We start from the raw sequence: 26,235 nt of genomic DNA, 5'->3' as shown, positions 1-26,235 counted from the left end.
TAAAAGAGACATAATACGTCGATATATTCAGCGGGTGTTCGATAACTATTCCCTCCCCTTCCGTCAATTTATAAGATAGCATCGTATATGCGCCTTTAACGGCATCAAGAGGGGTGATTTTCCACTGGGAATGGGAACGTCCGACCGTTTGATTATCCACATTATATCCCGCGCTCGTAATTACAAGTCGAACGCGATATTCGTCACGCCATCTGCTATATCTCAGAACCACCCCCCTCGGCTAAAAGATAGCGGACAGCGTCGACCAAGAAAATAATCGATGTCGGAAGGAACGTAATATGCACAGTCATTCTGACTCCTATTACATTGAAACTTCTGAGGGTTGGTTTCACAATTTAGCACAATTTAATGGCAACAGTCAACCAAGTGTTATGCATTTGTACCCATTGTTCATCGTTCTATCACGGTGAATTCACGGTATTTCGCAATGAATTTATCGCAAATTTTCTATTTGACAAATGCCGCGAATAAATGCCCCTATTTTCTGAATATCAATGTCACGGCCTTCATAAAATAAAACCCGCACGTGTGCGTGCGTAAGTGTGTGTCTACATGAATTCATGTAATAATAATTTCGGTATCCCGACTATGTTATCTGCGTTTCCATCATACATTCACGACATATCTCCCATTTTGATCAAATACAGGAGCCGTGACAAACAGGCGAAATTCGCAGACTGCCGCGCTGCTTGTATAACGCCGTGCGCGATGTAACGCGTAGAAAATTTTTGTCACAAATCCAGGATTGTGACCAAGGATCTATTCCTAGAAATGTCACCGCGCCACCGAGTATCACAAAGTGGCATTCGCGCGACGATATTTCCCGCCGGATTCGAGATCGCGAATATGTATCATGACTAGGAGCACGTCTCTCTGCGGTGCGCAAGATAAGTCTGTTCCGATGTATATTTTGCAAAGCCGGCCGGGGGAAAGTGCAAACGCCAGTTTATTTTAAAAGGAGATGCGAAGGAGGGAGGCGAAGGAGGACAAGCGCCGCTGAGCCGGAGCGCAATTTTCAGACAATTTCGTGTAATAACTTTTGCATGTGAAATTGCAATAATACGTTTTCCCGGCGGGCCTGTAGGTCGGTGTACGTTATGCAAAGGGCAGTCCCTGCTCCGTCCTCTGTTCCGTCATTCTCCTCTCTCTCTCTCTCTCTCTCTCTCTCTCTCTCCCTCTCTCCTTCTCTCGTCCGTTCTCCTTCTTCTGATAGTGGTAGTGGCCACTGTGTACGTACTGTGAGAGGTCAGTTCTCCGGATGCGGAGCTACTAACCCCTATTTTCTAGCTAATCCCTTTTCCTCCGCTTTACTACCTTTCTGTGTCCCTTGTTTTCACTTATTCATTCCGAACCGCGAATTTATAATCGCGAATATCGTTTGTTTGGCTTATACGATTATTGCCATTCGCGTATTCTATGATATCGTTTACTTTATCAGATACCTGTATTTCGCTTGCATGAGGATTTATGCAAAAAGACTGGATTTAGATCATTAGCGAAAAGATAACGTTAAAAAATGGCTTTGACTTTTGTAGTAAGATTATTTATATACTAAAGGCTATATATAAAATAATTTGAGCCTAGTTCTTTAACTGTAATTTATCGATAAAATCTCATCTTTCCAATATTTACTTTATTTGTTACAAATAATTTATTTTTATTAAGTCGTAAGTGACTTATTAATTTTAACGTTTGCGAAAAAATGACGCTTGTAAATCGTTTATAAGGCAAATTTCTTTTGATCGAAAAGTTTACTTGACTCATGTATTATACACTTATTAATTTAATAATAATAAAAATGAAATCCAGCAATTGTTGATTTTATAATGCCATAATTTATTTTTTTCTAAGTTTGAATAGTAACAACAATTAAATTTCGTTTATTTAAAAAAGAGTTCGTAAAATACTGAAAAAAATTAATTACTTTCCATTCAAAATGTAAGTTTGCATTTTATTTTTATTAAAAAAATAATCTTATTGTTCGAATAGATGAGAACTTCTGTTATACTTAGGTTTTGTAACGTTCATAGAATTCTGAATCACACAGGCACTGCTGCATTTCCAGCAGAAGCAGAACGGGCAGAAATATTTTGAATTCCATTGGCAACTTGTCAGATGCAAATCTAGCGATTGGATATTAATAGACATGGCAAAAGAATTATCGAAGCGAATTTGATCATTTTCCTTCAGCGAGTATAAGACAATCCGAACTTGGGATAGCGAAATATTTCCGAGACATTAACGTGAATGGTTTGCGGAAATAAAATAGAAGATGTCAAATAAATTGAAAATCGAAGCTGCATACGGATTTTCCAGAAGGAAGACTTCCACGATATGCGACATTTTGAATGAACTGGCAAAATGAGCACTAAAACAGATAATCGCATGGCTGCGATTTTGTTTTGCATTTTCGCGTAATGACTTTTGCATTGGAAATTGCAATAACATATTTTCCCATCCTATAAATTAATATATGTAAAACAAGGAAAAACAATCTTTCGATAAAAAGATTTTCTTTTTTTCAGATCTTTGTATTTTATAATGGATTAGAACTTTCACGTATTAAAAAGGTTAATTGACACAAAGTTAGCAAAAATTAAACCTGTATTTGTATTAATTTTGTCGTATGCATCCTCATTCACTTTTGTAAAACGCATAATGAAATTTTCAGCACGTTTTAAACTGCCATATTTAACTCAAGCATTTCATTTGTGAGAATGTCAGCATTAAAAGGATTTATGGGAGAAAATTATGATATTACAGTTATTTTTCCAGTGCATTTTTAAATTACCCGTATAAAATATATTTCTTCCTCATAATATTCATAAAAGTATATATTTGTAGAATGAATTAAATCCTATCTCGTAGAAATAAACGTATTAAGCAATTTCTATACTGCCCTCCTTGTAGCTCACTTAACATTAAAATTGCTTTCACGAAATTTGCTTATGATGTATTCAAAGTCGTCATCTTACAATTGATATTCATCGTATTTTGTAAGAATGTATTCAGGCAACAAAATTGTTTATAAATTTTAATTTAATTTAGTATGCAATGTGCGTTCCTACGAAATGGCCTAATTTCCCGTAACATTTATATAATGGCAAAATACAGTTAGGACCAAAAAGAAAATTATTATTCCGACTCGTCGACAAAAAGTGTGCAGAGACGCTGCGGTCGCGGCATAAATACTCGTGAGATTCCGACTGAAACGGTGGCTGGATGAGACGAGCTTTTTTGCGAAGATAATCGTGTTGTTAAAACAAAAATGATGTTCGCATTTTGTTTGCCGGTTTGTTTGTAAACAAAGCTTTGCGAAAGATTTATGATTTCTTGCAAATGTATAGGATATGAAGAAAATATAAGAAAATGAAATATGAATTAAGTAAAGAAACAAAAAGAGTAGCAGTAAAAGAGCTGCAGTAAAAGTATAAACAAAGTAACGAGTGTTTCATATTATTACATAAGTTCACATCTGTAAATTAAATGTAAAAGACACACAAGAACATTTCTTGACAATCTAATGTCTAACTTTTTACGAGTATAAATTCTCGAAAACTGGAATGTTAATTCATCTGTGTACACAATACAATACGACTACGTGATCTAGAAAAAGTCTCAACACTTGCAGGAATCAAGAACTGAATTTTACTAAAACTTTTAAATCTAAACTCTCTAATTTTCAATTTTTCAATAAAATATAATTTTATTTAAATTCCAAAATAAATCTTTAGAAACTCATTAAGAGAACATGCACTTTAATTAAGTCGTTTTATTATTCTGCTCGTTATTTTTATGTCTGTGAATTTTAATCGCAAATACGATTTTCAATTAACGTATCGATACAAACAAAAAAATATCGACAAGCTCGATGTTTTCATTTGTCAGCGCAATGCGAGAACCTGGTATATACACGCGGTAGAATTGCAACAACATGAGAGTAAGCTCTATCTTCATTCCGTGGAAATTGAACCTGACGTGGTTCGTACATTCGAGTGGCCTTCGGAAATGGCGTATCCGTTCATGTTGCACGCTGTAATATTTTTTCTACACTCGCAGCGGCGGAACTTCGAGAAATACAGCTTCGCGAAGCCAAGATCAAACGGAATTACAAACATCGTAGTGTCGTGTTTCATTTCACGAGAGCAAACAGAGAACGGCACTCGTGCTTCTCTCCGCATCAAACATGAACAATGTGTCGTGGCAAGTATAGCAGTGCGGAACTTAGTCAATCTCGTGGAGAACGAATTGTTATTTCTCGTGCGTCGCATACGTGTAACGACGTCATTCGTCTCGCAATGCTCGCGCCATCATGTTTATCCATATTATCGTCAACGTGACTTTTATATTTCCGCGCTTAATGCAAGAAGACATTTTTGTTTAAATTGTATTATCTGCATTATAGTGTCAATTACAGTTACACGGTTTTGTAATTAGCGCAACAGCACCGCTATTATCAGTTTCGAATACAATATTATTAGCGGGGTCGAAACTTTATACGTCCAATAGTAAATCAATTCGCAAGTTTGCAAACTACACCATTATTTCCAAATCTCCCTCGAAGTTCACGCTTGACTGTGCATGCTTGTGGACCGTCCTACGTATAATAATTAAAAGAAAACCACAACGCGATGTAACCGTGGCATTCCATTGTAGATCCGCCCCGAGGTTGGACAAGCCATACATTTGATTTTTTTTTTAAGCGCATTGCCGCGTCCGGATGTCCGAGCATAATAAATTCTATCCTCTTTCGTCATCCGGTTCTCCTTTACTTATGCTTCATTCGAGTATAAATCTTCGCGTGCACAATGAGCCGACCCTTCATGAATAGAAAAAGTCAGGAACACTTCTGCAAGCTCGGATATATTAGCGATTTGCGCTTGAGAGAATCACAAGCAGTTGAAGATCTCTACTCGCGCAAAAGTGTTAAATATAGAGTAAAGAAATGTTTCTAAAATTTATGGAGTAAAGAAATTTTTCTAAAATTATGTCACACTTTTCATTTAACTTATTTTTAACAATTTAATTATTTAACATGTTTTATGCCTTTTAACATATAAATCATGTTCTTTCTTTTTTCAACAAGCATTCGTTAATCATATGTGTTTATCAAACTGCAAAAAGACATGTGTTTAACGCAGTAAATTTATTTCTGGATTTAACAATTTTTTATCCAACTAGTAAATTTTTATCTCTCATCCGAAATTAATATTCATCGATTTATAACATGAATCGTTTGCACATTGATTAAGCTTTTTGCCCTTTGACTTCTCGGCTGCAATAACGATTTATACGCAACAATATTATATTCTTCTATGATATTAGGGATTCATTTGATTGTTGTGCAAAAATAATGTAAAATCACCAATGCAATCATTAATATTACAAGCTTTCTGCACAATATCAAAGAGCATTGTGATATCAAAGCAATGTATCGATCGCTATCACATTAATTAGAAATGAAACGAAAATGTTGCTGTATTAGAATCATTTATCGTCATCATCCATTGTTGGATGTGGCTAAATACAACGCGTGTACGATATACTGCCGCTGTAAATCAAAGGAATTGAAAATCACCGTAATCCGTGCGACGTCATGCAATGACTATTGAAGATTTTAACACATGTGGTTAATTACGCACAATATTGGAATTTTCTTCATGTTTTATTGATGCTTAATCGCTGAGCATCAATCTCATTGTGACCGAAGTAAAGTGAAATATTGTCAATATTAACCAACATAATGCGGTTCGTTAATGTACATTTCTTTATCATGTGTGGAGACGTTTCGATAACAATTTATGCAGTATCAGCAGTGCCATTTCGTTGAAATCTTCAAATCCTCTCTGAATAAATAGTCCTTCTTTTGTTTTACATCATTTGTCACATTTAGAAACATTGTTCTTATATTAAGTGGAATATTGAAATATCATACTTTGAATATAAGTTTTGTAATATTAGGAAAAAGTTATTTTTGTCTTTATATTTCTTATCGTGTAAAAAATACTGGACATAACATTTCTAACGTGGTAAATCTTGCGAATGGCAACATTTGTAATTTACAGAACATTTTAATTCATATTTTATTTTACTATTTACTCGTAGAACGACTCGCGCACCGAAAGAGAAAGAACGGTTTTCGAAATCCGATATCGCTACTGACCCGCAAAAAATGTCGTTGAAATCTCGGATTGTTATTGCTCTCGTAACGACTCGTTTCGCTATCATCTTCGGCGATCGCTCGTTCCATTTTAACGATCCCTGCACCGGCGCTCCATGACCAATAGAGTGTTCATTCGAACTTTGTTCCAATAACATTCCAGACAAATGCGTCTCTTTTGACTTTATTAAGAATCTTTGATGTTTTATTTTTGCTGCGAAACAAAAAAAAGTCCAGTATCGGAATACACATCTTCCAATCATTCGTGATAAAAACTGTATGGAGGATCGGAAGAGGCAAACAATTAGAATGGACGATTAGGAATGCATCGAGCCATGCATTCGTGACTATTACGATCTTTTGTCAGCTCGCAATCTGCCAGTAAGCAAGCGCCGGCGATGCAAATCATTTCTGCCACCCTCATTCGAGACGGAGGAAATTAAGCCGCGCGATAACAACAGCGACTCGATAAAGCCGGACTACGGCCGAGCTCAGCTTGCCTCGGCGTAATTACGTTACCGCGCGCTCCGTTTTATCCGCGGTGTTTTCTTCTTCAATACTTTCCGTGACAATTAGGCGAAAGTTGCGACTCTAACTAACGAAGAGTACAGATTGCGGGTACGTATTTCTCCGCGAGACAAAGGCGACGTCTAATAACAACTGGTTCATCCGAGAGACCGCCGCAACTTCGGCGCCGCGTCCAGGGCGTTTAATTCAATGGCGCGGGAATAAGTAATGTACCTTTGATAAAGTCATCCTCTTCCATTCCTTTTCCCTGCCGCCTACTTCGGGGACCGCGGTGCATCCCTGAGTGCTTCAGGCAACCGAGCTTGATTATACAAAGACAAGAGCAATTCCGTCTAGCGACGACTCCGGCGATTCCGCCTCGGCCCGAGCATTTCGTATTATGAGTCAGCGCTATAATCCCGACAGTGTGTATTAACGGTAATCTTTACTGTTGAATCGAGCTCTGGTCCGGATTCTCCGCGTTAACGCCGAACTGTTGTCCGTTCTGCGAAACGAGAACGAATAGTCGCGTTTCGACGAACAATCGCCGAAGCTCGCGAAATTCGCCGCTTTTATCGGATGATTCATTGACGAGAAGAATTTTTCTAACTTTTCAACTCTTTTTTTTTTTTTTTTATTTTAGTCGCGTGAACGATAACATTCGTCAGAGAGATGAGACGAAGCTGCGACAAACGGCGTAGATATTTGTCGATTCGACGGCGCGTACCGCGTCAACAGTATTTCTCTTTCGAAAGCGTGAAAGTAAACAGCGGTATGCCTATTGAAAGCTTAAGCAAATACAAAGTTGCCCCGGGAGAGGTGCGCGCTACCAACAAAAAAATCGATTCTCATATCCGGACTTGTCTCCCGCCCAAAAATTTGACTTTCTGTAGCGCCGTAACGGCAAATATTATGGGATCAAGAAAATCCAAGCAATAACTTTAATTTTTCTTACGATAAAATCCATCTGGCAAATATAGGGTGTGTATTATTTCAAATGCGCTGTGTACTTTATGCGTTCTATATATTGCTCGAAACAAGCGTCGGTCAGATGAATTGAATATTAATATAAGCGATATCGGATGAATTTAATGAAGATTTAATTCAGTCGCGATTAGGTATTGATGACAGTGAATTGTCATGACGTTAGTCATGAATAGTTTATTCGATAAATGTGTTCTAAACAGAACTAATAATTTGAAATACCGAAATATTGGAAAGTTTTCTTAATTTTTGGAAGTGAAACCAAGAGATCTTTGATAATCAAATTACAAGTATGTTCTTAAAGTGGTCTCGTATTTTTAGCCTCTTTCTACAAAATGTATGACGACATCTAGCTTTTACGCTTATTCGGAAATTGCAGTTCATTAAACAAAGTTTCTTACTAGACGAGCGCATAACTAAGAAATGTCAAATGTCGACTTCGTGAAAATACCAATTTATTTACTTATTGCATTAAAATAACTTTGTAAATTTTCATTACACCGATTAATCAAATCAATTATCAAACTTATTATACAATTGAGCAAATTTATCTATTTTTGTTTGCTCAAGAAGCATTTAATTAATTTATTGGGCGCAATTGCATGCTTATGTACATTTACATAAACTCTAATAGAATTCTACGAGTTGAACGATACGGTGAATAGCGGCCAATTGATATTATAGCCAGCTGTAATATTACGTTCGACCATGATAATTTGTCGACGAAGAAAGAAAATCGCACTCGCATATTTTAAAAATTCAACGGGATAACGTACAACTTCGTATACTGTAACACAAGCCGCATAAATATTGCATACGAATAAGCCATTACTCTTAATAATCTTTCTCTGAAGAATTGCAACGTCGGCTCGTGCAACTTTAATACGTCCGGCGAAGTTCGGTCGCGCGCTCCACGTTCCTACGTGCTGTAATTTTTATCGCCACTTCCCCAGCGGTATTCGCAGTATTTAGGAATTTAGTATCATGGCACACACACACACACATAGTGTGCTCTCATCGAGAGGCGCGATGCTATTTAAAACACAATCCTCTCTACTTTGTTAGACGCAGCCTGATTCCGATTCCAAATTCGAAATAACGCAAAACGCGCTGAAGACCGAAATTGCCGGGAATTGCTTGTCATGCTGTATGCAATAACTTTGATGTGCTCGTAACTTTGAATTACGTATGCTCTGTTTAATATCAAACGTTACTTTATTAACTGACTGCGCGCAGTCGGCAAACGCGAGCGGTAGAATTTGACGACGCACACAATTCAAACACAACGGGCTATTCATAAGCCAAATAGAATTCAACAAATTGCGGTGGATTTATCTTTATGATATGAAAAACGTGTTCCCTTTCGCCGGTAATTTTTTACTTCGTTTGCATTGTCTATATTAGCGGACGTATGATTCATCATGCGCGCATGTTTTATGTGTACCTATCTATCACGACAAAACCGTAATAACGATTGTGAAATTTTGCGGCCACTATTCTCATCCGACGATGCGTAAATTACTTTACCTCTCTTTTTCCGCGCGGGATAATGAAACGTCAAAAATCGGCGGAGCGCATATTTTTCGCAAATGAGATACTGTCAATGCGAGCCGTATCTCGTCACATTAATCCAGCGAAAGATGTTCCTTTCGCGATCTCACGATCTGACATGCAGCAAAAATGAACGCTCCCGTCTACCCGTAATTTATCCATTCCGTCACAACGGGAAAAGAGAAATCCACGCGGCCGGGTTTGATGCGCCATTATTGCTTCTCTCGTGCCAGCGTGAAATGGAATTTTTTATGACAGATCCCACGAGCCACATTTGCGTCGCGCGGAGAAACGTAGATTCTCTAATTCGACCGGGCGAACAAACATACACACAAACATACATCGCGACGCAAGTCGAGGGAATTAACGAAGACGGGAAACGGAGCGCACAGTCGATCATCCTCGAATATCCTGGCACTTCTCGGTCTCGAGAATGAAGCGTGCGGCATCAGTCTCGCGCAATTTGAATTGCGAAGCGTGCGCGCGCGTATCGGGAAACTTGAAAATAGCTTAATCGATCATCTTCTCATTCCGCATTACCTTAGCTGTCATGCCGTAAGTTACTCGCTCAGCGACTCGATAATGCTTTGAATTATAATCGTGGAAAATAGTGTCTATTGAAATAGGATCAGTGACCCAGCGGGTTGTGATTGATTAACCATAGCGGAATCAAAACGGGATTACGAATTGTCAGTCTGCAACTGTCTGAGAATCAAATTATTCTTCTTGTAATTATTTTACTATTTTTGTCAATATACTTATATATTTTTCAAATTTAACTAAAGTATTTTTAATCGGTTAGTGCGATATGCGATTTTTTCTTAGTTTAGCATCAAGTTGACGAATATATTTTCAATCCATGGATAATAATTGTTTTAAATTTAATTTTGTTCAATTATTGCGTTAAAAGTGGATTACGGGTCTTGCTTGAAATAGCAATAAAAATTCTATTTTACGAAATATTTATTTATTACATATAAATTAATCTTTACAAATATGTGATAAATGATGCAGCTATTAATCGCATCTACTCTAATGAAATCATGAAATTGCAGGGAATTAATGATTATCTCTTCTTTTCAAGCGAAACTTTCAGCATTTATCGATTACTTTCACGATTGTGCACAATATAATTGAACATTCCTGATAAAAAATATATATGAATCGAGTTTTACGAGCGCGCGTTTGCACTATTTCACATATGTTAAAACCGTCGACAAATCGAAGGGCAATTAGCAAAGTGGCCGAATATCGATCGTGCATCTACCTCTAAGCGATTTGCATAACGCACGGCTAATCATAATCAAAGTAATTAATTACTCTCCACGTGCGAACCGCTCGCGTACTGTCATCAGTACGAGTCGCGAAATAACTAGTTCGCAAGGTTCCGTGCAGTCAGTTCACCGGTAGTGTTATTATTAATTCAATTTGCACGGTTGCATTACACGGCGAATGTAGGGTAGTCGAAAGCGTCTTTAACGCGCTAAGGATCCTCTCTGAGAATGTAAACTACGTTTCCAACACATTTAATTAGAGCGGAAATTGTAGGTAATCAACGCAAAAATAATTTCTAAGCTTCTGAGCTTATTACCAACATATATTATTATCATATTTAATTTGATTTTGAAATATTTTTTCTAAAAGGTTCCATTAAATAGAAATTTTGTGAGACATTTGACGGACAAATCTAAGAAATTTCTTATTACAGTATCGTCACAGCATCGTAAATACAAGATTCTGTAAAATTGTTTGAGTTACGTTTAAGATGAGTAATCTTTGAATATCGTTAACAACTGTGTGTTGTTGAAAATGCTAACAATTTTAATAGTTCAACATTCCAAAAAAAGCATGATTCTTGAAATAATTCTTCTGTAATGAAACTTCTGTAATGTAAACTAAATTAAAAATAGTTTTCGTTACATTGCAGAAAAAAATGAAGGCAATTATTCTTTTGTTACAATACTTGAAACGCAATATTTTATTACTATAATATTTTTATAGCATTTTGAGTTAATGAAGGAATGTTTTTTTCAAAAGATATAAAAAATCATCTGTTTTAACGAAATACAAAATATAGTAAAATAAGAAAAGAAATATGTTTTAAAAATTTTGTTATTTGAAAGTACTAAAAAAGCATTTTATATGTAAAAATAAAAATTTTCGACGCGCTTTGTTTGAAATGGAAGGTGGCTAATCTATTTTTCGCCGAATACCAACACGAAATCGGGACTTAACAAAATCGAACAATTTTCCACCAGCGCGTTGCATGAATTTCCAAAAATATTAAATAATCAATTCGGAAAGAATTTATTCTGTCAGTTAATCAAATCCATTTATCAAACAGAGCATTTTTCGGATAAATAGGAATAACAATAAATAACAATTTTTCGCTTATAGCAAAAAACTCTATCGAAATCTAATCTCTACGCACGTCTACGTACTATTCGCAGTCATCAAATTTTATTAATCTCATAAGCGCGTTTAACTGTTCGACCGTTTAACTGCTATAGTTCCCCGTGGAGATTCCATGAATTTGTTCGTTTCACGATAGAGATGGCAATGAATAAAAGCTCGTGATTGAATACCGTTTTACTGAAGAATCACTGACACCTCGGATTGCCACACAACAGTCCAATAATGGATGCCTGTTAATTACTGGTTGTAACAAGTCCGCCGCACATCATGGATTCGCAGATATCCAGCAGGACGGTTCATTACAGCATTGCTTGGAAACCCAACCAGCGGAAAAATTCTACGTTTAATGCGCACGAACAAACGCCGCCGAACGGTATTATCGAGCAGGCGCGCGCGTAATCTCTACGACTGCTCGGCTCTATTGTGTCAGAAAATACTGACCATTTTCTCCGGCGTGGGCCGCGCCGTCGCGCGTACACCGAAATAGCACGAGGGGGACACGATCGATGGCCGGCAATTCGCGAAATTACGCCTCGTGAATGAAGATGAATAGTTGACTGCCGCCAAATCACCTATTTCGCGTGTTCACGATAGCCTAAATCCCCTGCACGTGTCGCGAGTGTGACAACAGCGGTGGCCCCGGTGTTCGTTCAAACACCATCTGTTTCCGGCGTACCGAGGAGCTCGCACAAGCACAGGTCTCTGTGTAACTTAAATATTTTCTTGAACTTTAAAAAGCAAACTTCTTATGAAATTTAGCTAGCGCTTCGTTGGTGCGCTTAATGCTGTTTAGAGACGGATGTGCATATATTTTATATTAAATATGCACATACACTCGTATAATTTATATTATTATAGAATAAGAAGTTTCGTGTCACCGGTTGTATCCAAAATTAATTAAAAAATATTATCTCTGCTTAAACTGTCAAAAATGATTTACGTTCCCGAGTTGGAAGTTGCATTAAAAAATTTGAAACTCTCAAACGAAAAAAAAAGATCTAACAATCAGTATGATAAACGTGGCGAGTAAAGTTATTCCATGCCGACTTGAATATTCTATTGCGTTTTTCTCTGCATAGCTAATATAATTTCACAGCGCCTCGTGCACGCAAAGTCCTAGGGCAAACTCGCAGCTAACTTTAAAGTTGAAAACGTGGATCTAAACTCGGCTCGATAGGATAATCGATTAGCTTTGAGCATTTTTATTACCTAACAGCGCAAAGCGTTCGAGAGCCGCCGTCCAATAAAATTCCTTCCGTCAGAGATATAAGTTGGAGAACGCATTGCATATTCAGCATGTACAGTCGATTGCATATTCGGCACCGAAATTCGCGCGGCATCGCTGATAAATTGTATTACGTTTTTCGTCTCGGGTGCAAATCGAAGCCCCCGCTTCCCTCGTCCTGTGCTCATCATCGTTACGTTTCATCGAAACAGCGTAAAATCCAATTAGAAAATCAAGCGGGAATTTTCCATCGGAAGCACTAGTGGCTAAATATTATTGTACGCTGTTGGCAATAATAATGCATAATACGGATTTCAATCTACTAGCCGGTTTATCAGCATCGCGAGCGCGGTTATATTAAGAGTAGCATTATTATTGTTGTACCAAAATGCTACCGAAATTGTGGCTACTATTATCGTGGCCTTTTAAGCACAAGCGTCATTAATCCTTCATGCGGATACACATACACGCTCATTATACGATTATTAGCACGATATTTGAAATAACGTCAATTGCGCGCTCTCCGCGTTAATTATTAGCCACTGCAAATATGCTTCATTATATTTAGTCTTAAAATATATACATTTATAAATACATAATATTTTGCCGAACAAGATTTAATTAAATTGATTAAGTAAAATTTCATTATAAATTTGATCAAATTTGTTCTATGATTAATAATGATTGTAAAAGTAGATTAGCGTACTAAAAGCATAATTATAGCATAATTGCAAAAAAAATATAGATAACTGATGAAATAAAAAATTTTTAATATTAATTTTATTCGATATGAATGTGCTATTCAATTTTTAATATCGTAATTATCATTCTATTTTAATATTTATATAAAAAAAAAAAAAAAAATATTTGAAGTATATTTTTGTGTAGTGATATCTTAATATTTTTATTTACAAGGTTTTTTATTATTTAAAAAAATTTTTTTTTTATTTTTTCGCGAAAAAATTTGTTTTTATAGTATATTCTACTATAGACAAAACTCATTAATTAGTAAAAGTATGAATTTTGTTAGAGATTAAACATTTCCTGTAAATATTTTTTTTGAAAATTAGTCAAGGATCAGACGGAGACCTGCGACAGAGATTGACACGCTTTTTTCTCGGAACACCTCATATATCATCGCCCGTTTCTTATCACTTCACAGAGAATTTAACGAGATACATTCGCACACACTGATAAAAAAAAACAGATTTTTTTCACTTACGGGTCTCGAAACGACACTTTTCGGACACGGCGTATGAAATTCCTGGACGAGGCAGCGCTCACCGTCTGCACCGTCTACTCCAGAAATGCATCCAAATCGCTGAAAATGCACCTCGAGCCTCCCGAATCTCCGCAGAACTCGCACGAAGACTTGTTCGCGATACAACAGATCGAAAGAGGAGACTGTCCCTCGTAGCGTTCTAAGGTTACGCGCACTTTTACGCGCCGTTCACCGCAATGACGTTGACACACACGGTGCAGTCACTTCCGGTTCGTTGCGCGTCTCCGTTGCAGCTGTTCCAAGCAACGACGCTGCGACTCTCACGATGGATCGCTTCCCGAGCGCTTGTGGACGCAGCCCTGCTTATCTGGATCGCAAATTGATCCCGAGATTAAACGCACGCGTCCGCACTCACATTCATTCCGTCATCGCGTCGCGATCAGTCACTTCGATCCACTCCATCGATTGCGAACGGACGAGCGTATCATCGAGCGGATACGTCGAGCGGTCCTGTACGGAATAAATCGTCCGTGTCAGTCGTTCTTCACTCGCGATCGCGATCGCGCGATCCACATTTTAACGAGTCAATACGAGCACTTTTTCAACGCACTGTCGCATTCCCAAAATGCAGATGCAATCGTCACGCAGTCGTCGCTGTCGTATAAATATACATGCACTGTTCGACGAATCCGCGATTCGGCGCCTCGCAAAACTCACAGTCAGAAAAAAAAAAGAAAAAAACAATCAGTCGGAAAGATCGATGATCTTCCCCTCGATCGATGCCGGATCACTGTTGGATCGCTCCCCGAGTGACAAATGAGAGTGACAGTGCGGCGACGAGGGTGGAAGGGGTGGGAAAGTGAGTGGAGTGCGTGTAAATCCAACGAGATCGCGAGGCACGAGCGGCACGTCGTGATGTTGGCAGGCGACTAACCTCCGAGAGCCGCTCTGCACCCCCGGACGCCGCGCATGCCCCCTACCTTAAAGAACGCACCCCCGCCCTCGCAACCACCGCTCGTTCGTCCCCCGCTCGTGTGCAGCTACCCTTCCCCCCCGCAAAACCGCGTTGACTTCATCTTTTTTGATGAGAAAACCACTAGTCTCTTTTCTCGCCTTCCTTGCGCCTCCCCTCGTTCCACACATGTGCGTCCTACCACTGCCTATCCTTTTCCACTTACGCTTTTCTGCTTTGCGTCACGATCGCCTGTTCCGCTCAATAGCGAGATACACGTAGTAGCTTCGGGTTTTCTTCAATTTTAATCACTATTCTTGATCCTTTAACATATTTAACGTCAAATTAAAAAAAAAACATTAATAGTTTTGTCTTAGTTTTTTAAATATGTCTCTTGGAATGTAAATAAAGAAAGACTTTGTTCTCTTAAATTAAATTGATTCTTGTTTTTCTTTTTTTTTATCTTTATGAAACTTAAAATGTGTATTTTTGACATCAAAGACAAGATTGTAATTATAAATTAAATCTTCCGTTTGTAATCTGATGGTTTGGAACATGTCTTCTTCCTTTCCTTTTTCAAAATTTAAAAAATTCTACGTCGCATAAATATATTGTACATCAATTATAATTTATTAAACGAATATCAATTGTACAATTAATAGAAAGAAATCTTTTTCCTTTCTGTGTAATTTCTTAAAGATCTTTAAAAATGTTAACAATGTATGTTTTCTAAACATTTGCTGTATATTACAATTTAAAAGTCAGTTCTGCAAGTGAACAATTTTCTTTCCTTTGAAAAGCTGAAGTAGTTAATATTTTTTAAATCGCAACCTTAAAGAACATTAAAAGAAATGTAATTTTTATTCAAAATTTGTAAAATTTGTAAATATTCCTTCTTTAAGAAATATTTAACATGGATGTAGTTCGTAAATTGCTGTGATCTGAAGTTGAATGACGTCGGCATCGTATCAGCACATGTCACAGTGTAAATTCACCGGCAAAATACAAAATAATTTTCTGCCCAGGTAGTGAAAGGTACAAGCGAGAGGTAGAAAATTGCACGAGGTAATTTCTTGAAAACGTCGCACGAGTGTCTCGGGGAAACGCTTTTCTGCGCCAGTAGAAAAACTACGCCGCGAGGCGAGTTGAACTACAGTGAATTTTCATTTTTCACCGCTGCCAAACAATAGGTTACTAGCAAAAATATTCGGTCGAACCTAAATTCTGAATTTTTAACCGAAGAAAAACAAAAGCGGGCAATCTGTCCGCCGTTCAATATAACGCACTAGGCAAAGCGCAATGTACTCGGGTGAATCTTTAAAAAATCATGCTTCATTGAATATAATCGCCGATTTTTCATCGCAGAATTTTCGCAGCTATTTTAATATTAGCACACTAGCACAAATAATCGGTCTCACGGAACTCCGCATTTCAATTCTGCAGCATAAACCGAAATTACATGAATATCAAACTTGTACCTTTATTTAAATTGCTCAAGTTCTATTTGTATGATTGAAAAGCTATCAATGTCTCCGACATTCTCCTTTTTGTTTTAATTTCAACAGTAGATCGGACATAACGGTCCTTCAATGGAAAAAGTTGCGGCAAACCAGGAAATTTTCCTCTCCTCCTTGGCATAACTTCCACCACACCCAAGTAATAATGCGATCGTTTCATTTCGATCGCGGCTTCGCCAGAACATTTTTCACTTCGCCGTCCCGGCGCGCGTCATAGAACCCAATTCAACCATCGTATTTTATGGATCATTCGAACATCCGGTTCGAAGGGTTTTTTTTTCTCGCCGTCCTTTAATATTTCTTACGATAGCTCTCCCCTTCGTTGCTCGTAGCCCGCTGGTCGGCACGTTGTCCCCGATAGCGCGCGATAAACGCCGGTCGGAGATATACGGTACACCGGTAGTGTTTTTCTCGGCTTATATCGGGAGCATTGCGGTGCGGGATTATTATTTGTCGCGGTAACGAGAATGAACGGCGGGTCGTTTTATTGTCAATATTCCCTCGCAATCGTGAGAAGCGACTCGGCATCGTCGCGCCCGGACTCCGCCTCCGAGAACGCGAGATTAAAAGGAATTTAATACGCTGGCATTCCGAGATTAATTCAGAATCGACGGTTTGCTGAAGCCGCGATTCCACGATCACCGGAATCGCACGAGTAACGCCTCGCGCAAAAGAAACTCCTCGCTCTGGGTGTGCTTTTCTCTTTTCTTTCTTTTTTACACAGATCTTTAGAGAGGTGGGGGGGGGGAGGGGAGAGGAGGCGGTGGCTATCGATTCGCGCGCGGCAGGTACTAGCTGCCGCTTGTATTTTCACCTTTCCCTCCCTTTCTCGATCTCACCCTCTCGTCGACACGTTTCCGACCCGATTGACTGCGCCTCCGTTCCCTTCGGCCAAACCCCGATCATTTTTCATCGCAAGTCCACAACAAAGCGAATCGTTAAATAGCTCTTTGCATAAAATCGCTCACTGTGCAACGACGGCCGGCACAAAACGTATTCCATCCATTGTACCACCGTAACGTTGTTTGTCTCCTGTATTTAATGGCTACTTCCCTTAAGTTTAGAGTCTCTTCGCACAAAGACGTGTCGTCATTGTCACGAGAATACAATGGAAATTCATCTTATGCAAAGTATAATCTATTATCTCTCTATAAGTATTAATAGAAGAAAAAAAGACTAGTATATACATATATTATACATATAAATGTGCATTTACATGAATGTAAACATATAAATCAATTACTAATTTATTTATTCTTGCTTGATGATGCAAATATTCTCAGAATCTTTTATTTTTTCACATTTTTCTATAAATGATTTCTACAACATAATATTATTAATTATTTTTATTAATTATCTAAATTATCTAAGAACAGAAAATACATGTACAAAAATTTGGCTTTAAAGTTCGTACTTTTAATTTTTTTTTTTTTTTATTTTGTTTCTTTATTTTACAAGCAAGCGTTAAAAGAGGCGGAAATGAAATTTTGGGATTTAAAGATTAACGAAATTGCATCATCAAGGATTTTTCGTTAATAAATTGTGTGCGATCGGAAAACAAGCGATTTCAGATATTCTCAATTTATAAAAATTAAATGAGATGTAAATAAGAGATATCCATCTTCCTGAAAATCTTAAATCGATTCAGAGGCTTTCTCACATTACAGTCAACCGAAAATGGGCCAATAGTGGCTGCTTCAGCGGCACCTTGTACTTGGGAAACGAGCGCGTTTACTCTCGTTAAGGTGAGTGCCTAGGGCTGATTTACCCTCTTTACCCTCGCGTGACATCGAGCGAGGCTCCGCAGTTCTCTCGGGAGGGCGTAGTGCGAGAGGAGCAGAAACACTGGGCTCTGAGGAAGGACGTAAAACGAATCGTGCGACTTACGAGATCCTTTCACTCTTCGAAGGACCATGAGAAGAGATTGAAAAGTTCTTTTACGTTAAGATCTTTCTCTCTCTCTCTCTTTCTCTCTCCTTCTCCCCCTCCCCCCACTCTCTCTTTCTCTTTCTTGGAATTGATCTACCTTCGTAGTACGTTTCCTCATTGAAATTCTTCACGATGATCAAATTCATTATCGCACTATCTTCGTGACGCGTGTTCCAATCTCGAACTCAGCATATGCCTTATGTTATTTAACTGATTCGCGTCTTATCTCGCGACAACTTTACGACAAACGAAAACGAATCCTTCATCGTTCATCTACATTTACGAATTTTTAACACGGACATTAGTTGTGATAAAATTTGCAACAATAATACGCATCGCTTTTACGGGCTTCTTCCTCGCAACATCTCTAAAATTAGCGATATTCGAATAATTGGTTTAGGCGATGTAACGCTGATACAATAACTCGATATTTGCATATTCATGTATGCGAATGCCTCTGCACGTATTATGCATCATCACTTTATTACTACGGAAGTTTAGATGACCTTTTTAACAAACACGCGGTTACACCCGAAAATTTGTAAATTTGATATAAAAGCGATATCAACGATTACCGCTTGCGGGCGAACGAGCCGAAATTCATTATTGTAAATATAATTCGGTATTTATCCGATTAAACACTGTCATTTATCATTCGTTATCTTGCAAGCGGTAACAATAAATTTTACATTGAATTTGTGTCCGGAATATTTGCAGTGATTACTCAGCCGTTCGCATGGACAATTTATGACGAAGCTTGCGAATACGCGCGAGAAGCGATTCCGTGCGCCGGAATCTTTTGCAAAAAAAAAAAAAACGTTTACGGGGATAGTTAAACTCGTCGGGAGCTTAATTGCTAATAATTCACGATCAAAAGTCAACAAGTGTTAATTAAAAGTCAACATGATGGACGATAAAAGAAAATTTTCAAAATTCCGAGTTTGTCGAATCGGAAGGAAAAGGCGTCATTTCTGAGTCGCGCCGTCCCGATGCATTTAACACGGCGCGATGCATCAAGGACGAGATCAATGAACTCGATCGTTAGTCACGTGCGCGGTGCGCGGGACGGATTCAAATTAACCGGTTAATGGGAAAGTTCAAGCGGCGTGAGTTTCTAAATCGAAGTGTCGAGCTGACTTGAAGACGTTCGCGCGAGTCGACAGCGACGGTGTTACGTCAGCGATACTAATGGCCAATTTGGTTCTTCCGTGTAGCCGACGATACGTCGCGCATAAGCCAACGGATTACTCCACGTTGGCTGATCAATTCTTTCGTGGAACGTCAGGGATTTAAAGCTCATTCTCTTGAACAAGAATGAGATCATCAATCACGCATCTTTAGAAGACCCAATTAAATACTAAAATAAACTGTGATTGACGCGTGATAAATGTAACATTTATATTTCAAACATTAATTCAAACATTAATTCAAACATTATGAAATATACCATATTTTTGAAGAAAACAAGAAATAATAAAATGTGAGAAACAAAGAAAATAACAAAATATTAATTAATTTTGCATGCTCCCTTTCTTTCCATCACAAAATCCAAAATATTTTTAGAAGCTTCCGCGCTTTTCAGATGTGAAAAATAAGATATTTACATTCAAAACGTTTAGAGCATTCTATTATCTCGTATTATAATAATAATTAAAAAAACACAAGTTACAATTAAAAATGTATAATTGCAGAACAAAATATGCTAGTCGCTAATTGCAAAAGTTAATTAATTGCGGAACCAGTAATTATTTGTTAAAAATAATTATTTAATATTTATCGCAATTGCAATTTGAGATATAATAACAAAGTGAAAAAATTTCCGCTGCCATTTATTTTGCTCGAGTGTCGTGCTTTTGATAGCAAGATGATAGCGTGCGGTAACAGCGCGCGTACGCCGTGTCTTAAATCACAAAAGTATAAATTATCGCCGACATCGCAAGCCAGCACCAAAATATTTTAATACTGATTTATTATTTATTTATTATTTGTAAAATATTATTTCTATTCATCCCTGCAATGAGATTTGCGTGATAATCGTTGTATTTATGGCGGTTTATCAATCTCAATTTACATTTTGTATCTTTACGCATAATTTAAATAATGGATAGTTTTAAGTTAAACGCATCGGGAGTATATTGGTTGGAGCAGGTGAGATGAGCAACAAACTTCGACAATAGCGTCATCAAATTATCTATTTTATATGAGTTAAGTTGCGCTTAAGATAATGTGCGCGACTGAACTGTTTTACTGTTTGACACTCTCAGGTTGATGAAACTTTGCAAACTATTATCTTATAATGTTACTATAAGTTACACGTATACGTTAGCGAATTTTCAGCATCTCGAGTTTTACAATTTAGCTTAATCTAGACGAATTTTGCTTTCAACAAGTTATTAAACAGTCTTAATCGCAGCTTTACGAAACCAATGTATCATTTAAAGCCGACGAAGATTGTAAATGAAGAATGAAAGATAAAATGTCATCCATTCGTGTTTTTTCGACCGATTCTTATATAGAGGGGAGTTACTTTAAGCCCATCTTAGTATTCAGAAGCAAGGAGCGGCCGATGAAAAATTTCATCTTCTTAGCTTTGATCGATCTTTCACGGCGCGTTGTCAGATGGGCGCCATTCTCTCTTACAACCCTATCTTTGTATCAAAGTAGAACGAGATCGATCGCTTCCTGATCGAATATTAACCCATCAGGAAAATGTTTGCAAACATTTATTCTCTCCTTAAGTTTGCAAGATTACCTGATAATGCTATAAATGAAGAGGATTTAAATATGAAAAATTTTAGAAATTAAATAATGTTAGAGTCTATTTTTTTGAGTGCGGCAATCTTACGGAAAGTGTGCAATAATTTAATATTTATATATATTATAATTTAATGCATTACGTTAAACGAATATTAAAAGCCCCAATTGTAAGCAATCACATTACGTTTAAATGTTCCCGAAGGAATCGATGAGTTTTCGCTGCGATTTGCAGAATATGCGTACAAAGAGACGCCTGACGCGAGCACTTCACAACATGCTGCATAGGACCAATCGAGCAACCGTGTCGCATGTCTGAGCCCCGGCGTTCTCATGCTACCATTGTAATTCGAAGTCCTATCCGTCGGCAAGCGGGTGTGGGCGCACCGGCAGCAGACGTTGAGCATTAAACCCCAACCACAATGCAAAGGATGCGAACGGTTACCGTGGGCTCAAATTCGCGGGTGTGGAATCTCGGGATTCCCGCCGTCTCCCTCGTTCACTTGGGAACGAATTGGAGATCATTGCTGGTTTAACAGCGCGGTCGCCGGCAGGTATGCCGGTCGAGTGTTGCGCACACGCCGTATTGCGATAACTGCAAAATTATGCCTTACAATTAAATTCGAACGCGCCGGCGTCGTTAACGGAGCGCGATATTGTGCAACTCAACCGTCCGCGTTTACAATCAATTTCGACTAATTAAATACGAGAACCGGTATCTAGTGCAATTTAATAATTGAAGCGTTTTCCCGTTATACGCAAGACTTAACAGTAATATTGTTCAGATATTTAGAACAAATTTGAATCGTGTGCGGCACGTAGCCAGTAACTGGAATAATTCGTATATATTAGATTCGCGATACAAATATTCTTTTGCCATAAAATTTCCTTCGTACATGTGTATATATATATATATATATATATATATATAAAGTTATATATTGGCTTCCGCATTTCGAAGAACGCGGACTCATCAGTCAGGAGTAGCTTACAAGTTTTTGACCCAAGTAGTTTTAAGACCGATACGAGTTAAGCTTCTTAAACTTCGTGATAGCAAGTTAGCGCTTGGCGTGTTACATAAATTTGCAATCAATTTTCATCCCAATCAATCTGTCGACAATTAAACGTACATTTCCGAAAAGAAATTAAAATAAATGATTGAAAGTAAATTAAGATATACAAGTTTCATACTTTGCATCAAACTAACAAAATGTATATTATTTCATTAATTTATAAATATATCGCTTATCTTGTCGAAATTAGTTGACAAAAGCAGAACAATCGCAATTATAAAAAAAAGAGCAGAATTAAGTCCAAGTTAAGATATACAGTGTCACTTATTACGGTGATTAAGCTTCAGTGTACCGCGGTTTAGTCTACGAAATTGCGAATAATGCCGAGATTGGCCACCAACTCCCGGCGACGCCGACGACGGAATATTTATGCCCGTGACGGGGGGTTGCGCTGCTGCGGGAATGCACGTCGAGTAAAAGAGTAAAAATAACCCACGCTCCTCTGTAACATGCTAGACACCGTGAACACAAATTTATTAACGACCCCGGCGCCATCCGAAAGAACGACCCCCGGTCGACCCGGCCTGTTTTCCAGTTTATCAGTATTAAGGATCAGTTTCGGGGTTGCTGCTACTCCCAAATTGACATATTCGTTAAGAATTAACGAAACGTTCAGACATTTTTCGGCATCGGAATTATTAACGGTCGAGAATATATAAATAGTGTTCACCTCAGACTCGTGTATCTCATTGTCCTTTCAATTAAAACTGTTACATGAATTATATATGATCTCGATCTAATAACAGATTTATTAAGATATAGATCAATTTCTATTTCAATTCTATGACCTCTTGCATATTACGTATAACATAGCACACTATACATATTTAACAAATAGAATTGTTTTTACGTATAAATCTTATCTATAATTAGAATTTTTCTGCAAGAAAATCAATCATTCAAACAAAAAATAGTATACTTAATTTATATCTGAACCTCGCACACGTAGCGATGTAGAGCGATGCATAGCGTCACAATTCCAGTTCTTTTCTCTCGTATTTCGGAAACGAGGGCATACGTATTAGAATTTCGGAGTAATTATTACGGAGCGTACGGTTTGAACTGTAACGCGAGCATGGTATTTCCGTTACCTCGAAATTCTCCCGTTCCGCGAGTTACCCTCACAATCGTTAATTAGCAATTTTCGGAGGTACGATCGGGGTTTCGTCTGACGCGAAATTAATCATGCGGGTTTTCTCGCGTACGCGCGCGCACCGACGGAAGGTGCAGCGCCTATAAAACATGCGCGCGTTCATTAACGCTCAGACGGAAAAGCTGCATTAAAATGCACGATATTAAAGGTGACGTGCGCGTCTTGCCGGGGCCATCGGCGATGAGATGCAACGGCCGTGCTATAAAACGGCATTACACGGGCGTAGGGTGAGCTATCGGGCTATCACGGGCCGGCGTTGACGGGACCGAAGTTTTGATGAAACTCGTAACCGCATTGGCGGACGACCCTTTGAAGCGGCAGGACATCGTCGCTCGAAACTCGCAGCGCGGCTTGATCGATGAAAGGCTAAACGCGTGGGAGACATTAATGCAGTATGCAAGCGAGCGCGGAGGTATTCAGAGCTTTACAACGCCTCCTAACAACGTAACCGCTCATTTCCTTTTTTTTCCTCTCTCCATTTTTTCTCCCCCTTTTTTTTTCTTCTTTTTCCTTTAAAGAGGCGCATCACGACCGAGGCGTTATCGTAAAGCAGGAACGAGTGACCGCCGATGAAAATAGCAACGGTTAGTATGCAAATGTATAATTTCCTAAACTGGATCGCGCCGTATCGCACGATCTTTCGTGAAAGTGAGGGGGGGGGAGGCGAACTAATGGCGTTCCCCATTCTTACTGACGCTGATAACTCGATGATATTACGCGGAGCGATCATATGTTACGTGTTTCATGACAGCATTGTAATTTTGCTCCCTTTTTTTCTCCCCCTCTAATGCAATATAATATTGTTTAATTAACTATTAAAATGTTTGAGATTTTAAATTGAAAACCATATAATATTTTTAGAAATATGAACTTGTTAAAATTCTTCTGTTTTGACGAAAAATTGTACACTGGCGCAAGAAAAAAATCAACTAAAAAAAAACTTTCAAAAAATATGTTGTGCAAATATGACATGTAACAAATTTTTAGTATAATCGAAAAAGGGTTTTTTTTTCAAAATCTATACCGTAAATTTTTCTTTGTACATATTATATCATGCGCGTTATACTTTCATGTACATATATCCATGTAATAGCTCAGTGAAATTATTCAGATGTAATTGTCAGCATTGCGAGCAAATTTTCAATTCAAAAATTGCGTATATTTAGGTATAATATAAAATTACTTTTTGTTTAAAATAAAATATACGTTACGGGTCAAAAATAATCCCTCCAATTGAGAATATTCCAATCTATTGAATACCGATAGGCGCCACTTTGTCATGCATATTTTTTTTTAACTTTTCCATTCGTGTACTTGTATTTTTCACAGATATGTAATAAATATAGACGGTTTCAAACGTACCTGCAAAAAAAAAAGATCAATATTATAAAAACATTAGCATTGCAAAAATGTACCATCGAGTCAAAGCGAATCCATCAAACGTAACTTTATCAAAGCACTTCCATCTTTAAACCTCATCTTGAAGTGGGGATTTTCTCTTCAAATGGTTTTCCAATATTTTCATTTTTGAAGAATCCTTCCTGCTTTCGTAGTCGTGGCATTCTAGTATGAGATGAAATCTCGCGGAGAACCGACAGGTGCGCATCGGAACATAGAGTCAACATAATTTATCGCGCAAAAACGGCCAATGCATTTTGTAATTTCACGTTACTTTTAATCAATATACATACATCAGCATAACGCGGTCGATTCAATCAACAGAGGTCAACATTTAAGCAATCGCGAAATAAGTATATCGCATAATTTTAAATTTAAACATTGCCATTTCGTATATATACGCGCATGCATATTGTATGCGCGTCTGACCACTTTTGCTTTATTTAAAATCTTTCTTGACACATTCGGCGGATTTGTGTGTTACATTTTTGTTAGTTATGGTACGCGGAGAAATAAACAATACCGCGAATACTAAGCCCTTCAGACCTCGTGAGAGCACTTAAGCGCACTATGAAAGATTAGTTTCTCAAGAATATATTACGCTCCGGATGCTGCTCCCTCGCAGCCTGGATTGCCCGGCCTTATTCCAGAGTTAAATATTGCGTATGCATGTAATTACGCGCACTCGCTTCGAGACTCGCGTGCCGCGAAGGAAAGGATCTCTTCTCGTTTTCTCCTTTCTTCCGTCTGTTTTTCAGCGCATCCAATCCAAATCCGTCTCGTATCCCCCGCTCGCGCCCACCGCAACTTTCTGCATTACGTTTAAGTCAAGATGCACCGCTCGTATCTCGCGCTCCTCGTAACGTTCGCGAACTTGGCGTAGTTTATACAAAGCCGCGAGCGATCAAAGTTTCAAAAGGGGAACAGAAGAAACGCCTCGTGACTATCCCGACGATTTCTGTTCCGATAAGCGGCGCGCATCGCCGGGACGTCCGGCGTTCCTGCCGCCGGAAGCAAGCCTCCGGGCTCCGGCGACGAACGCCGAAGAAACGGATTCGCTGCACCGTCGTATCCTTTATATAGATTATACGACGGCGTTTTCCAGGCGTGGAATGCGCCAAGAATTCCTGAAACAGTGCGAGAGACTCCCGAGACGCTCGCCGTGAGATTCGAACGGATTTCGCAAGTCGCGCGCGTCTGCGTAAATGGCTTCGGCTTTTATACGCCTCTCTCTTGAACGCCGGCAGCCTCGCGCCGCGTGCACTCACACACGAATTTATGCGGTAACACAACCACAGAGGGATACCCCGCTAAGGAATCCCATCTCCGGAATTCGCTTCAAGACGGCAACCGCTCCTAATTTCATCTACTGTC

At 38.4% G+C, this 26,235-nt stretch overlaps 1 protein-coding gene across 2 annotated transcripts in view; it reads right to left on the bottom strand.

Moving 5' to 3' along the window:
• LOC105671730 (neural cell adhesion molecule 1-like) overlaps positions 1-26,235 on the bottom strand; it is a 205,150-nt gene that overhangs the window by 63,517 nt on the left and 115,398 nt on the right. Inside the window, exon 1 of one of the 2 annotated variants that reach the window (XM_012366143.2) lies at positions 14,086-15,361. The exons of the other annotated variant lie outside the window; for it this stretch is intronic. The gene's annotated coding sequence lies outside the window, so the exon portion shown is untranslated. Of the gene's footprint in view, positions 1-14,085; positions 15,362-26,235 lie in introns of those variants that run through there. 2 annotated transcript variants of the gene reach the window in all.

Source organism: Linepithema humile, chromosome 2, assembly GCF_040581485.1.
Source record: "Linepithema humile isolate Giens D197 chromosome 2, Lhum_UNIL_v1.0, whole genome shotgun sequence".
In the NCBI taxonomy this organism is placed as follows: Eukaryota; Metazoa; Arthropoda; class Insecta; order Hymenoptera; family Formicidae; genus Linepithema; species Linepithema humile.
This window is presented reverse-complemented; position numbering and strand designations above follow the sequence as displayed.